The sequence below is a fragment of the Ursus arctos genome, unplaced genomic scaffold (genome assembly GCF_023065955.2).
Source record: "Ursus arctos isolate Adak ecotype North America unplaced genomic scaffold, UrsArc2.0 scaffold_18, whole genome shotgun sequence".
In the NCBI taxonomy this organism is placed as follows: Eukaryota; Metazoa; Chordata; class Mammalia; order Carnivora; family Ursidae; genus Ursus; species Ursus arctos.
Window position 1 is genome coordinate 8,342,633 of NW_026622852.1, and position 14,251 is coordinate 8,356,883.

At 36.7% G+C, this 14,251-nt stretch overlaps 1 non-coding gene across 1 annotated transcript; it reads right to left on the minus strand.

Annotated features, from left to right (window-relative positions):
- Positions 1-13,733: 13,733 nt before the first annotated feature.
- Positions 13,734-13,840, minus strand: LOC113260668 (U6 spliceosomal RNA). The gene has a single exon (XR_003318047.1). It is a non-coding gene; the product is annotated as a U6 spliceosomal RNA (small nuclear RNA).
- Between the last annotated feature and the right edge of the window lie 411 nt (positions 13,841-14,251).

Below are 14,251 nucleotides of genomic sequence, written 5' to 3' on the forward strand. Positions count from 1 at the left end.
GGGGCCATGAAATTTTTTTATATTCACTCAGCACTACATCAAACTTTCTTTCATTTCTTTTGGATTTGGAGTCATACCTATGAAAGCCTTTACCTGTTGTCATTTTATCACTTATACAACTTCTTGCAATTAAATACTTGATCCATTTGTAATTTACTATGGTGCATATTATGGGAAAAAATAGTTATCACAGCTGTCTCAGCATTATTTACAAAGAGACTAATATTTCCCTATTGACAGGACATGTTCCCTTGTTCACATGTAAAATTCCCTCAGTATTCTTGACCTTTCTATTCCATTACATCGGTTTGTCTATGTATATGCCCCCATGATTTAGTTACTTTGACTCTCTGTCTCAAAATTCATTGGTCTGGTTTCCCCTCATTGTTCTCTTTCAGGGGTTTTCTGGCTATTTTAAACATTTTTAAGGTAAGTCTTTCATAAAATCAGATGGTCTAATTGAAAAATGTTGGTATTGTGCTAAATTTATCCGTTAACTTAAGGAGAATTGATAACCTTCTGATGTTGAATAGTTTTCCATTTGGTTCTCTTGAACTTTTCAAATGTATAGTCATATTACTTGCAAATAGTGATAATTCTACCTTCTCCTTCCCATTTTTCTTGTCTCTAATTTCTTTTCCTCATCTAATTATAATGATTAGTTAAATACACTCCTAAAAACTCTGCAAAGACTCACCAAAGGAACAGCTATAGCAACAGAATCTGGGTGAAATTCTTAACCCATTTATACAAGGCATTGTTTTGAATAACTGTTTTGGCTATATCAACATGACCTGTTAGTTAGAGATTTTTCTTGATGTCTTATTTCTAAGAAATGATAAATGACTTCACTTATTATTAAAACCATCTTCAGTATATTAAACAGGAGCTTTCCTTAAGGGCTAGTTTACAAATAGTCATGATTCATCTGACATACTGTAAGGAAATATACATAGACAAAAGAGAGATTTTAGCAATTGACTGGTTAATCTATCTTTTCCCCCAAGCCAGGTATATTGGAAATGATTGAAGTAAGATGTGTGGTTTACATCCTACTCCCCAACCCCTGTACGCTTGAATTCAACTTTCATATTTGAACACAGTCATGTCGAGTTTAGGAATGATCTTCCTTAACTACGGTAGCAAGACTGATTGTCTGGTGTGTTGCATGATGATATGTATATTTTATATTTAAATCTAAAACTCCAGTAGTCAATTTAGGGCTGAATTTGGTCCAATATGAAGCAAAAGATACTTGACAACTAAATGGAAAAGATATCAACCAAACTAAAATTTGCTCAATTTAGAGATTTTTCATTCAAGAAGTGAAGCTTTAGTAAATACTTTTGAAAATCCAAGGACTAGAATTGCCAGTTGCAAGACTGGATTTCCACAATCAAAATTTACACATTTTCTTACTGACACAGACCTTTAGCATATTTGCTAAATGAAAGAGTTCATTATGAAAGAAAGGAACATCCATGCAAAGTAAAGGGAATGACCTTAAAGACTACCAGAGGTAAACGGGACACTGTGTAGCATTGATACAAACAAATTAAACGCACACACACACACGCACACGCACACACACACACACGCACACACACACCTCAAGAGAACCTCCTTACAAATCAGCAGTTACTTGATTCACAAATCAAGTGTCCCCTCAGCTTCCAGGGGCCACAAAGGCCCATGCTCTGGTTTGAGGAACCCTTGGTTTCTAAAGGAATTAATCTGCTTTGTACCTCTCGAAGCTCCTTTCTGGGCCAAATAAAGATCAGTAAACCTTCCAGAAAACAAGAAAGCAAGCTCAAGATAAGACTTCCCAGTTTTGTGTTCTAACAGGCTAGTCCAATTACCTGTGTAGTGTAGCTTGAGCAAAGAGAAGTGGCCATCTGGGAAGGCTCATGCAAGTTGACTCCTTATTCTAATTGCCACGTTTGCTAAGCTAACACTAACTTACAGGTCTACAGGAAGCAGGCGGGACAGAGCATCCACTCAATCATGGAAATCCACCAGCGTATGTCACTACAGCTCACTAGGGTGGGTGTATCTTACTCCCTACGTCTACTGACTTGTAACACGGAGGCCATCTCTCCATATCAGAGAGTTTACATTTTGACCTAGACTTCCAATGATGAATAGCGGGTGATTTCTACCAGGTGAAAATCTTATTTATCTATCCTAGGCCGAGGGTAAAAAATCCTGAACGAGAGCCAAAAGACACATGAACTAGATTATATCTACTCAGAAGAATTTGTAAATCAAGTGACTGCTGATTTGCAAGGAGGTTCTGGATGTGTGTGTGTGTGTATGTTGTGTTTCACTTGTGTGTATCATGCCGTACAGTGCCAGGTTTTGTAAATTACCAGATATAGAGTCATAACCTATTGAAAAGACTAAATATTGGCTTGGAGGCATTGGCTGAACTTTACCATTTTTCTTTTTATAATTAGATTTTTTAAAACTTAGCCCCACATGCCGCTACTTTTAGCACGAGGCAGCAGGGTCTAGTTAAGTTATGCTATATGCTTTTCAATTAAACCATAACTTTCACATGTGCATTTTGTTGTGCTCACTCAACATTAAATAAATGGATAACACCTGAATAAATTCAGCGCCCCAGAGTACACCAATTCTTGGAACTAATTTACCAGTGAGAGGTTTCTCATTTTAGTTTAATCAAGAGTGTTACCGAATTGATGTAAAGCAGTAGCTACTTACGTGCAATCTCTACAAACAGGTAATAGTAAAATATATAACAGTATTTACGACTGGTTGACCCATTTCTCAACCCGTTTAAATCTGGAAAGATATGTAATAAATTTGAGTCCAGTTTATGTACTTGGACTATTCATATATACAGTAAAGCTCTTTCATAAAGCTTCTTATCAGGGGAAATGTCTTAGAAAGGAAATGGAAAATTATGGGCATGGAGATAGTACATAAGATTTTCAGCCTCCCATTTTACCATTATAACTCCTTATTTGTATTAAAAAACACAGCTACTGACAATGACACTGTACATGCATGTGAAGTGTCAAGGAGGCATATATCCTCAGCAGTTCCTGGAACACTAAGAACTCCGTGGCCTTTCCCTACTGTTGATGTCATTTTTCTTATAGCTGTTTCTTGGTAAAGCTGAGTGGCAATGACAATAAATATGACATTCCTCATTTTTGAAAGCTTTCACACTTGATTAGGTATCTAGTGTGGGGACTCGTGCACAGAAAGCATTGAGTGAATATTGCTTAATGATGATCACTTCCTGCCAAATAAAATTAAGCATTCTGCATGATGTAGATGCTGATAAATTGATAAAGAGACTGTGTAATTCTGTGAAAGATCTAGATCTTTCAACTGCAGTCTTGTCTTGTAGGATTCTTGGTAAAAATGAAAATACCTAGCTCATACCTAAGACCCTGTGATTTAGAACCTCTGAGTATAGGAATTTTCTTTTTTTTTTTTTTTTAAGATTTTATTTATTTAGTTGACAGAGATAGAGACAGCCAGTGAGAGAGGGAACACAAGCAGGGGGAGTGGGAGAGGAAGAAGCAGGCTCCCAGCGGAGGAGCCTGATGTGGGGCTCGATCCCAGAACGCTGGGATCACGCCCTGAGCCGAAGGCAGACGCTTAACGACTGCGCCACCCAGGCACCCCAGGGATTTTCATTTTTAACAGTTTTTCTGGTGATACTCCTGTACAACAAAATTTGACAACCACTAACCATTAAATCTTGGATTCTTAAAAGAATATTTCTAATTACGTACATGTGCATTTTCCTCTAGACCACTAGAAAGGAAATCTACAGAGAAGATGATTTTCAATATTAGATTCTGAATTCTTTATTTAAGTGGTCAAAATAATGCTGAGTGTATAAAGTCTTAAGCTATGCCTGTAAAATTCTTAAAAACCCAGCAGAAGATTAAACTACTCTCAAAGGCAAATATCTGGCTTTTGAGGAAGATCTGGGGTTTTTTAACTATTCATTTTTTTATTGGTAAGTTTCATTGTAAGTGAACAAGGAAAAGTTTTTGAGTCAGTTCGCTACTGGAGAGGTCAGGAAGAAAAGACAACAGTATACAGAGCACAACTTTTTACTTCTTTACCATGAGCGGCGGGAGCGTGTGGAAGGTGTATGTATCTGCAAACATTTTAGAATTAAGTGTAACATGAAAAATCATAACATTTCTTCTCAAATATAAAAAACAAAGGCAAAGCCCCAATAGGAAGGTGGGGGATGGAAGTGTTCCCAACATAGGAGGGGCGATTGGCCACACCTAGAATTCACTTCACACCAAGAAGGAATGAATACATTGCAATGCCTCCAAGAGAGAAAGCAGAGCTTATGTAAACAATTTTGAAATACGGATGCTTTGTCTGATAAGGATGAGCTTTGGTCCCAGTATAGGTGAGGGTTGAGGACACAGGCAGGGGGATGAAAATGGTAAAGTTAGATCTAAACTGGTAACTGCTCCAATGCTTAAAGAGATAGCATAAGAAAAGGGATTAACTGTATACATGGTTTGAAAATAAAACCTGAAGACCAAAAGGTAAAATAGGAGAACTGAAATATGGACAAATTTTCTTAAAAGAAAAAAAAAATCAACAAAAGCCATTCTATGAAGAGGTAGGAATGACCGTGGTTTAATGAGTTGTCATCTTGGAAGCAAGAGGCTATTTGAATAATCATCTAGGACGTTGTAAGACAGTGCTTCTCAAACTTCAGTAAGCATATGGATCATGTGCGGGTCTTGTTCAAATGCATATTCTGCCTCTGGATATGTAGGTGTGACTTGAGTTTCTACCATGTCTAGCAAAGCTCTCCCGTGAAGCCAATACTGCTGGCCCATTAGAATGCTTTGAGTCTCAAGATTCTAAGGTATTTTCCAAATCTCAGAATCCAGAATGGATTTATCTTGTGGCTCTGTCACTTTCTGTGTGATCATGGAACCAGTTCCTTATCTTTTCTTTGCCTCAGATTTTCTCATTTGTAAATTGGAAATAGAGTTTTGCCTTGTCAGAATGTTTGGAGGATTCAGTGAATTAATGGACATAGAGCATGCAGGAGAGAGCCTGACATGTAATAAATAGTCAATAAATGTCAGCTTTGATTATTGCTATTGTTATTATAAAACTAAAAAGTTGTGAAATACATAGTGCTTTGACTTTTTCGGATTTCTGTCTTCGCCGATGTAATCAGATTGTGTTTGTCTGAAACCGAGCAAGGATGCCTTAGAGTTTCTCCTGCTCACTGCCAGATAGAACTCCAGTTGTGGCCTAAAGTCATTTTTAGGTTTTGCTAAATTCCAAAGGAAATGAAATCTGCAATGACTCCATTATGCAAATAATAGTAATGTTGAAGGAACAGGGGAATGGATTTCTGGAGACCTAGTTTTCAGTCCTGCCTCTAATTAGCCATGTAAACTAATAGTATTCTCCCAAACCTGACAATCCCACAATGCAGGAGAACATGTGCTCCTTTTTACCGTTGACTCAAACCCCCAGGATATCTTTCATGGATTGGTGATTCAGCCATAGACCTCCAAGAAACAGAGATTGTCATCGTTCTTTGGGCCCCACATGCTCTTATGGACTCTAAGTTATCCACTAGCTGTCCATTTCCTCTGACTCCTGGCTAATGTGATGAAGAACTCTTGGCACTAGAGCCAATATCGAAGTCAAGGGCGGGGAACCCTATCTAATGGCTGACTGTGGCTTAATGGAAATAATATGACTTTAAAAAAATTTTTGGTACACCTTGCTCCCTAAATGTCTTAGCTAATTAAGAAAAAAAAAAATCTAAGTTTTTAAATGAACATTTACAGCTCACTTAGTATGTCACTTCCAAAGTGCAATTTTAATCTAAAAAAATAGTTTTACATGAAGGGTATCTAGGAAATAGAACAAGCATATGGTAAATCATCAAGTATTTATTGAATTCTTACCATAAGGTCAGCACTGTGATAATATGGACACTATAAGAAGTGTAAGCCATTGGAGTTTAACATATAGCTAAGAGGATACTACTTACATCTATGGAAAAATTAGAGTCAGTTTAATATTGAGATGAGCAGAACGAACTCTGGCCACACGACCTGCCTAGCAAGCACCTCCCCCCACTCTGTCCCTCCCCCTCAGAACTCCCATTCACCTTTCCCTACTCAGCTTTTTCTCCCCCCGCCCCGCCCTCCTCCATAATACTTCTAACATACTATAAAAATTGCCTACATATTGGATTCATTGTCTCTTATTGTTTTCTCCTACAAGGACGTACACTCCACAAAGGGGGTTTTTGCCTCTTGTTTCTTAGTGGATCTTCTGTCTGTCGAAGAATACTTAGAAGCACAGTTGTGTTCAAGAACTATGTCTTGAGTGAGGGAATGATTCATTAAAGAGACCGATACCAACTTTGAGCCTGCATTTCACAGCTCATAAACCTTGTGTGTTCCTAACACACAAAAGAGGCAAGCACAAAATATTTTATAACTGACTAGTTTGTGCACTCTATAATTGTTACCTCTGCTCGACAATACTCAGGATTTTGTCTTTTTTTTCCTTTTGACATCTAAAAATTAGGCTGACCTAAAGACACAAAGCAATGAGAATAAATTATAGATCATTACTGCACTGCCATTCCAAGGGGAAATGAAATCTGCAATGACTCCATTATGCAGATAATAGTAACCGTGAAGGAACATGGGAATGGATTTTTTGAGATCCAGTTCTGGGTCCTGCTTCCAATTAACCATGTAAACTGATCGAATCTCTTGACCTCAGAGTTCCAATGTCTTCAGTTGAAATATGAAATTATTTCTAAATGAAAACCAATAATATTTAACTTCGACATCTAGCTTTTCTTGACACTAACTCCATGCTGCCCACCCCATCCCAGTAACCCCCATTCTATTAGTAGTTCAAGTTTAAGGAGTTAGGAAAGACCTAGAGATGAACAAAGGAGGAGGATAATGCCTGATGGGAAACACTGTTTTTATCATTAAGACCAAGATCATAAATATAAATTTAGATAAGGAAGCAGACTTCTGATAGTTCTAACCTGGTTCTACTTTCCCCCTGCAAAAAAACCCCAGAAAAACAAAACACTTGAAAGTCAGATTAAAAGGCCCTTGAGTAGCAAAAATAATGCCATGCATTTATCCGCTAGGCCTATTTGGTAACTTCAGCCTCTCACTCTATTACTAGTGCACACATAATTCTTTGGGGCTGGAATCTTTTTTTTTTTGCCCTCAACCCAAAGGAATTAGAAGCAACAAATTTTAAAATGTTACCAATGGGGTACCTCTTGTCAGAATAAATAACTTAAAGCTGGTAAGAGTTAAAGACAATCCTCCATTCAGAGATATTACAAACATATTACATTAGCATCATTGGATTATAGTAAATTTCCTGACAATGATCTTGACTTCTCAAGAGTAGATTAAATTATATTGACCACCTTGTGTAAGAAGGCAAGACATAGCTCTGCTAGAAAGGTTTCCATTAACAATAGTTTATATGTGGCCACCTGGGTGGCTCCTTCCTTTAAGTCTGTCTTCAGCTCACGTCAGGATCCCGGGGTTCTGGAATGGAGCCCCTCCTCCTTCTCCCGGCTCAGTGGGGAGCCTGCTTTTCCCTCCCACCCCCGCCCCCTGCTTGTGATCTCTCTCCCACTCTCAAATACTAAAATCTTAAAAAATAAACAACAACAAAAAAAACACAATAGTTTATATGTAAATACTTTTGTTTGAGATATCTGAAAAGACCCATTCATATCCAACTTTTAATCCCAGGTGATGTTAGATAATGAGATACATTGTATTATCTTTCCTTAAATTTCTCTGTTAATTATTAATAAAGATATTTTTGGCACTCCTCTTATATCAACATGTTTTCTCTTTATATTCAATGCATGTTGGGCAGTGTGGGGGCCCGCGGTGTAGAAACATAGGTCCAGATATTGAGTAATTTAGGAACAGATGGACAAGTCAGATGAAGAAGAAATCGTTTCGAGCGTGGGTTCTGGAGACGGCTGGATCTGGATTATCAACTCATGCTTGCCAGCCTGGTGACTGCACGCAAGTTACTTAATCATCTCTGCCACTCAGATTCCTCATCGTAAAATAGTGATCATAATACCTATTTCCAGAGATGCTACAAAGATTAAATAAAATATATATGCCATCCACTTAAATTTGCAGCCTGGAATATGGATAGAGACACAAGACAAATATTTGGTGGTGAATGAATAAGCTGGGTTATCTTGGGCAATTTATTTAGAAACTTGTGCTGCTTCATCTATAAAATGGGAAAAATAGTGCTGAACTTCATAGAGTTTTTAAAAATTAACCACAAAAAATTAATATGCTTATGTACATGGGACATAAGGTATCCCCAGTATACCATAAAAACCTAATAATTTATATTCATTAGAAATTACTATGTTTTAGTAATGAGCAAACAAATGCCAAGGTGCATGGTGTAATATGAGTTCAGAAAAAGGGCAGACCAGTGTGGGTGGGAGTCAAAGGGAAGGCTTCATCTCGAAGGTGCAATTCTGAATTATTGTCATATAACTCTGGGGGCGTCTAATGGAATTCAGCCTCTCCATCTACTCTCATAGCCCCTTGTGACCAGCTGCCCTGTACCCACTGAGACAGAAGGTGTTAGGAATTAGTTCACTGAAAAATCTAAAAGGAGGCACACATATACAGGGCAGGACTGATGTGAACCCTACTGGTGGTCTCCGTGTTCCCTTGGCAAAGGGCAACAAAGCAGGAAGGATTGCTTTTGTGAATGTTACCTCTGCAAAGGCATTCCTTTGTTTCTTCAGTTTCATCTGCTTCAGTTCTGTAGTTCACACTTGGTTCCTTGCTTTTGTTTTTGTTTTTGTTTTGTTTTCCCAACTAAATATATAAATAGATCTTCAATTAGGAGCCAGAGATCTTGGATTTATTTTTTTCCCCCAAACTAAAGTAGTTCTTTTTTTTTTTCCCCTGATGATATAAGTGGCACATGCTCATGGTAATTAAATCAGTCAACAGAGAACATCTGAGGAACATGTAAAAATCTTTGGAAATTTCCGCCATGAATCAAAATTTCTTTCTTTCTTTTCTTTCTTTCTTTCTTTTCTTTCTTTCTTTCTTTTCTTTCTTTCTTTCTTTCTTTCTTTCTTTCTTTCTTTCTTTCTTTCTTCTTTCTTTCTTTCTTTCTTTCTTTCTTTCTTTCTTTCTTTCTTCTTTTTTTTCTTTCTTTTTCTTTTTTAGAGAGGGGGCAGGGGAAGGGGCAGAGGGAGAGGTAGAGAGAGAATCTTAAGCAGGCTCTATACCCAGTGCAGAGCCTGATGCAGGGCTTGATCTCAAGACCCTGAGGTCATGACCTGAGCTGAAATCAAGAGTCCATGCTTAACTGACTGAGCCACCCAGGTGCTCCCAAATCAGAATTTCCTAAAGGGAAGTAACAGAGGATGAGGCTTCATGCAAAAATCAATTATAATTAACTTCAATCACCTAGAGCAGCTAACATCATCCATCTAAAATACAAGTCGGGTCATGCCGTTCTCCTGTGTAAACTCTCTCTCTTTTGTATTCCATTGCTTTTGCAAGAGTATCTGTATTCCTGAACACAATATATGAGGCTCTTCATGATCTGAGTCTTGCCCAAATTGCATTTCCCAACATTTTCCCTCCACTAAGAACTTTATGTTCTGGCCACAGAGAAGTACTTCATATTCTCCAAATCTTAGCTTTAAAGCCCTTTTCACTTCCGGATTTTACATAATGGAAAACTGAGCTCACAAGAGCCCCTTTCACTACAAACACATACGAATGCTGGATAAAATATAACTAAAAGCATTTTTAATAAATGCTGGGCTTTAAAAAAACAAGACAAAATTTTCAGGTCCCAGAACCTAAGAAGAATTTGATGTCAGAATTGTTAACTTCCTGAAGCCTGGGATAGTGGACATGGATATGGGCCTAATAGTCAAGTAACAAGGGCTAATTATCCACAAAGGAGCAGGAGATGCAGCAGAACAGAGGAGTAAAGATGGAAAATGGAGAAAATTTAAGGAAAAGATAATTAATCCAAAGAAATATAAAAAAGAAGAAATAAAAAATAAATGCATAGACCAAATGCAAAACAATGAACAAAAAGGTAAATTCAAACCAAACTAGATCACCAATTTCATTAAGTATAAAGGAGTTAAGTTAAAAGGTAATGATTGTAAGGGGCACCTGGGTGGCTCAGTCAGTCAAGTGTCTACCTTTGGCTCAGGTCATGATCTCAGGGTCCTGGGATTAAGCTCCACATCAGGCTCCCAGTCTACTTGTCCGTCTGCCCCTCCTCCTGCTCGTGTCCACATTCTCTCTCTCTCAAATAAAAATAAATAAAATCTTTAAAAAAAAGAGTGTAAGACTGTTTTAAATAGAAAAGTAATTATGTCCTATTTAATTTAATTTAAATTAAGTGCTCTTTGAAATGCAAGGTCACAGAAAGATGGACAGAAAAAGACATACCAGCACTAACCAAAATTAAGTTGGTGTGATTATATTAAAATCAGATGAAATAGGATACTTTTCTTTTTGTTTTATTAAGCTATAAAACACATACATTAAAGTTCACTTTTTTTTTTTTTACTGTACTAGTTTGTGGGTTTCGACAAATACATATAGTTTCTAATTACCTCCATCATCAAGATAACAAACAGTTCCCTCCCCACCTCCCTTCCTAAATATGCCACTGGCCTACCCCTTTACAATCGTCTCTTTTCCAGTAGCTCATGGAAATCACGGATCTGTTCTATGACCATATAATTTTGCCTTTTCCATGAAGTAATATAAACAGAACAATACAGGACGTAAACTTTGAGACTGACTTCTTTCACTTAACAGAAAGCATTTAAGATCTGTCCACACTGTTGTGTGTATTACTTGTTCGTTTCTTTTTATTCCGGTAGTATTTTGTTATATAGCTGTACCAGAATTTGTTTAACCAGTCCCTAGTTCAAACATTTGGATGGTTTCCAGTTTTGTGCAATTACAAATAAAGTCACTATAAACATTCACATATAAGTTTTTGTGTGAACATAAGGTTTCAGTTCACTCGAGTAAATAGCTAGGAGTGGGATTGCAGGGTTGTATGATAAATGTATTTTTAACTTTATAAGAAACTGCCAAATTGTTTTCTCAAGTGTCTGGGCCATGTTGCTTTCCCACCAGCAATGTGTGAAAGTTCCAGTTTCTCTGCATCCATGTCAGCAATTGTCAGGGTAAGTATTTTAAAACATGTTATCCATTCAAATAGGTGTGTAGTGGTATTTCATTGTGGCTCTAATTTTCATTTTCCTAATGACTAACTTCCCTAATCTTTTCATGTGCTTATTTTCCATTTTGGCCAAATGTCTGTTCAAGTGTTTTGCCTGTTGCTTAAGGTTTTTTTTCTTTTCGTTATTGAGTTTTGGAGGCTCTTTATATACTCTAGATGCAAGTTCTTCATCAGATATGTGATTTATAATATTTCTTTCCAGGTTGAGGCTTAGATTTTTCCATCTCTTAAAGTATTAATCAAATGTATTCATTTTTTATAGACCACGCTTTTGTTGCTGTGTTTAAGAAATTGTTGTCAGCCCGAAATAGCAAAAATTATGTCCTTGTTTTTTCTAGACATTTTACAGCTTCAGATATCAGACAAAAACCTATCATTTATTTTCAGTTCATTTTTTTGCATAGATATGAGGTATGGACCAAGGTTTATATACATATGTATATATTTTGCATCTGAGTATTCTAATGGTTTCAACACTTTTGTTTTGTTTTGTTTTTTAAGACTTCACTTTCTCTATTGAATTGCATTTGCCCATTTGGACAAAATCAGTTGTCCATAGCTAATTTTGGATTCTATTGATCTTTTCATCTACCTTTTTTCAATACAACACTGTATTTATTTCTGTAATTTTATAATAAATCTTGAAATCCTGTGGAGTGACATTAAATATGATGTAAAATAGAGACCTATAACTGATTCATGAATTGAACAATTCATACTGCAAAGATTGTCACTTTTTTCCACATTAGTTTTATGGCTAGTAAAATACCAATAACATTTGCCTTTTACTGATCTTTCATCTTTCATTTTGGCTTTTTTAAAAAGATTTTATTCATTTATTTGAGAAAGAGAGAGATAGCGAGAGAGAGCACATGAACGAGGAGGAGAGGGAGAAGGAGGTTTCCCACAACAGGGAGCCCGACATGGGGCTTGATCCCAGAACCCTGGGATCATGACCTGAGCCGAAGGCAGATGCTTAACAGACTGAGCTACACAGGGGCCTCAAGATCTTTCATTTTTTGAAGTATGATAAATTGTTTCTAAAATTTTTATATGAAATTAAAAGGTCAAAAATAGTCTAACAACTGAGGAAGAAGAAAATGTTAGGGACTTGCCCTCCATTTATCAAAATTATTATAAGGCTATGGTAATTAATAAGCTATATCACTCACACAGGGAGAGACAAATAGACTAATGAACAGAGTAGATAGAAATTCCCAGAAATAGACTCAAACATAAACAGACAGTTAATATGACAGATGGCATTATAGATTATTGGGGAAAAGATGGCCTTTTCATAAAAAAGTTAGGACGATTGGCTATTATATATAAAAATGAATTCAGACCCCTCTTCACACCAGATATAAAATTGACTACAGGTTGATTAAAGATTTTAAGCAAATGCAAAATATTAAATCTGCTATTACGCAGAGTACCTTTACAACTTTGAGGCTGGGAAATTTTTCTTAAACAAGTTGGAAAAAATGCGTAAACCAAAGAAAACACTAATTTTGATGACACCAAGATTAAGAACTGTTTGCCAAGTGAAAATATAAGGAGACTTAAAATACAAACACAAACGTGGATAAGATATTACAGCACATATAACTAACAAAATACTCATGTCCTGAACCCTTAAATAAATACCAACTCTCCGGAGAATAATGGGCAAATCACTTATACATGCATTTCACAGAAAATATGAATATCCAATAATCCTGGGAAAAGTTGCTCAACCTCAGGGAAGAGTAAATTAAAACCACAATGTGTCATCCTTACCCACCAGTAGGGCAACACTTAGAAACGCTGGCATGGCTAATCATTGGTGAAGATGTGGCTCAGTGTTGAGTTCTCATGCTTTACTGGTGAGCACTGGCACAGTCACTTTGGAAACATTTTCTGGTAAAATTGAGATTGAGCATTCTAGTCCCACTCACATATCTTCAAGAATTCTTGCAAACGTGTGTCAGAATACATAATTTATAAAAGTATTATTTGTTTTTTTAATTTTTATTTTTTGTTATTTAAATTCAATTAGCCAACATAGAGTACATATTTAGTTTCAGAAGTAGTGTTCAGTAATTTATCAGTTGCGTGTAACACCCAGTGCTCCTCACATCACGTGACCTCCTTAATGTCCCATCACCCAGTTACCCCATTCCCTCCCCCACCTCCCCTCCAGCAATCCTGATTGTTTCCTGTAATTAAGAATCTCTTATGGTTTGTCTCGCTCTCTGATGACTTCCCCTTCAGTTTTCCCTTCCTTCCCCTATGATACTCTGCACTGTTTCTTATATTCCACATGTGAGTGAAACCATATGATAACTTGTCTTTCTCTGATTGACTTATTTTGCTCAGCATAATACCCCCCGGTTTCATCCACATCGATGTAAATGGTAAGTATGCATCCTAAAAATATGGAACGCTTCACGAATTTGTGTGTCATCCTTGAGCAGGGGCCGTGCTAATCTTCTCTGTATTGTTCCAATTTTAGTATATGTGCTGCCTAAGTGAGCACATAAAAGTATTATTTGGAACAGCAGAAAATTAGGAACAACTTGAATGTCCATCAATAGTAGGTAAGTAAATATAAATGAATTATTGTACATACACACAATAGAATATACAAAAGTGAAAGTGAATAATGATAGTCCTGCATAGCAACATGCTATGAATCTCAAAATCATAATACTGAGAAAAAAAAATTACCAAGAATACTGTTTGTGAGATTCCATTTGTAGGAAGCTTTGCAGTAAGCAGAACTAAACACTCTATTGTTTAGGATACATACATATGATACGTACAAAAAGAAAATCAAGTCAGTAACTATCACAATGGTACATAGTGCTTATTTTTTGGGTAGTGAAGAGAATATGATTGTAGAAGAGGATTCAGGGTCTTTAAAAATACTGTCACGGTTCTATTCTTT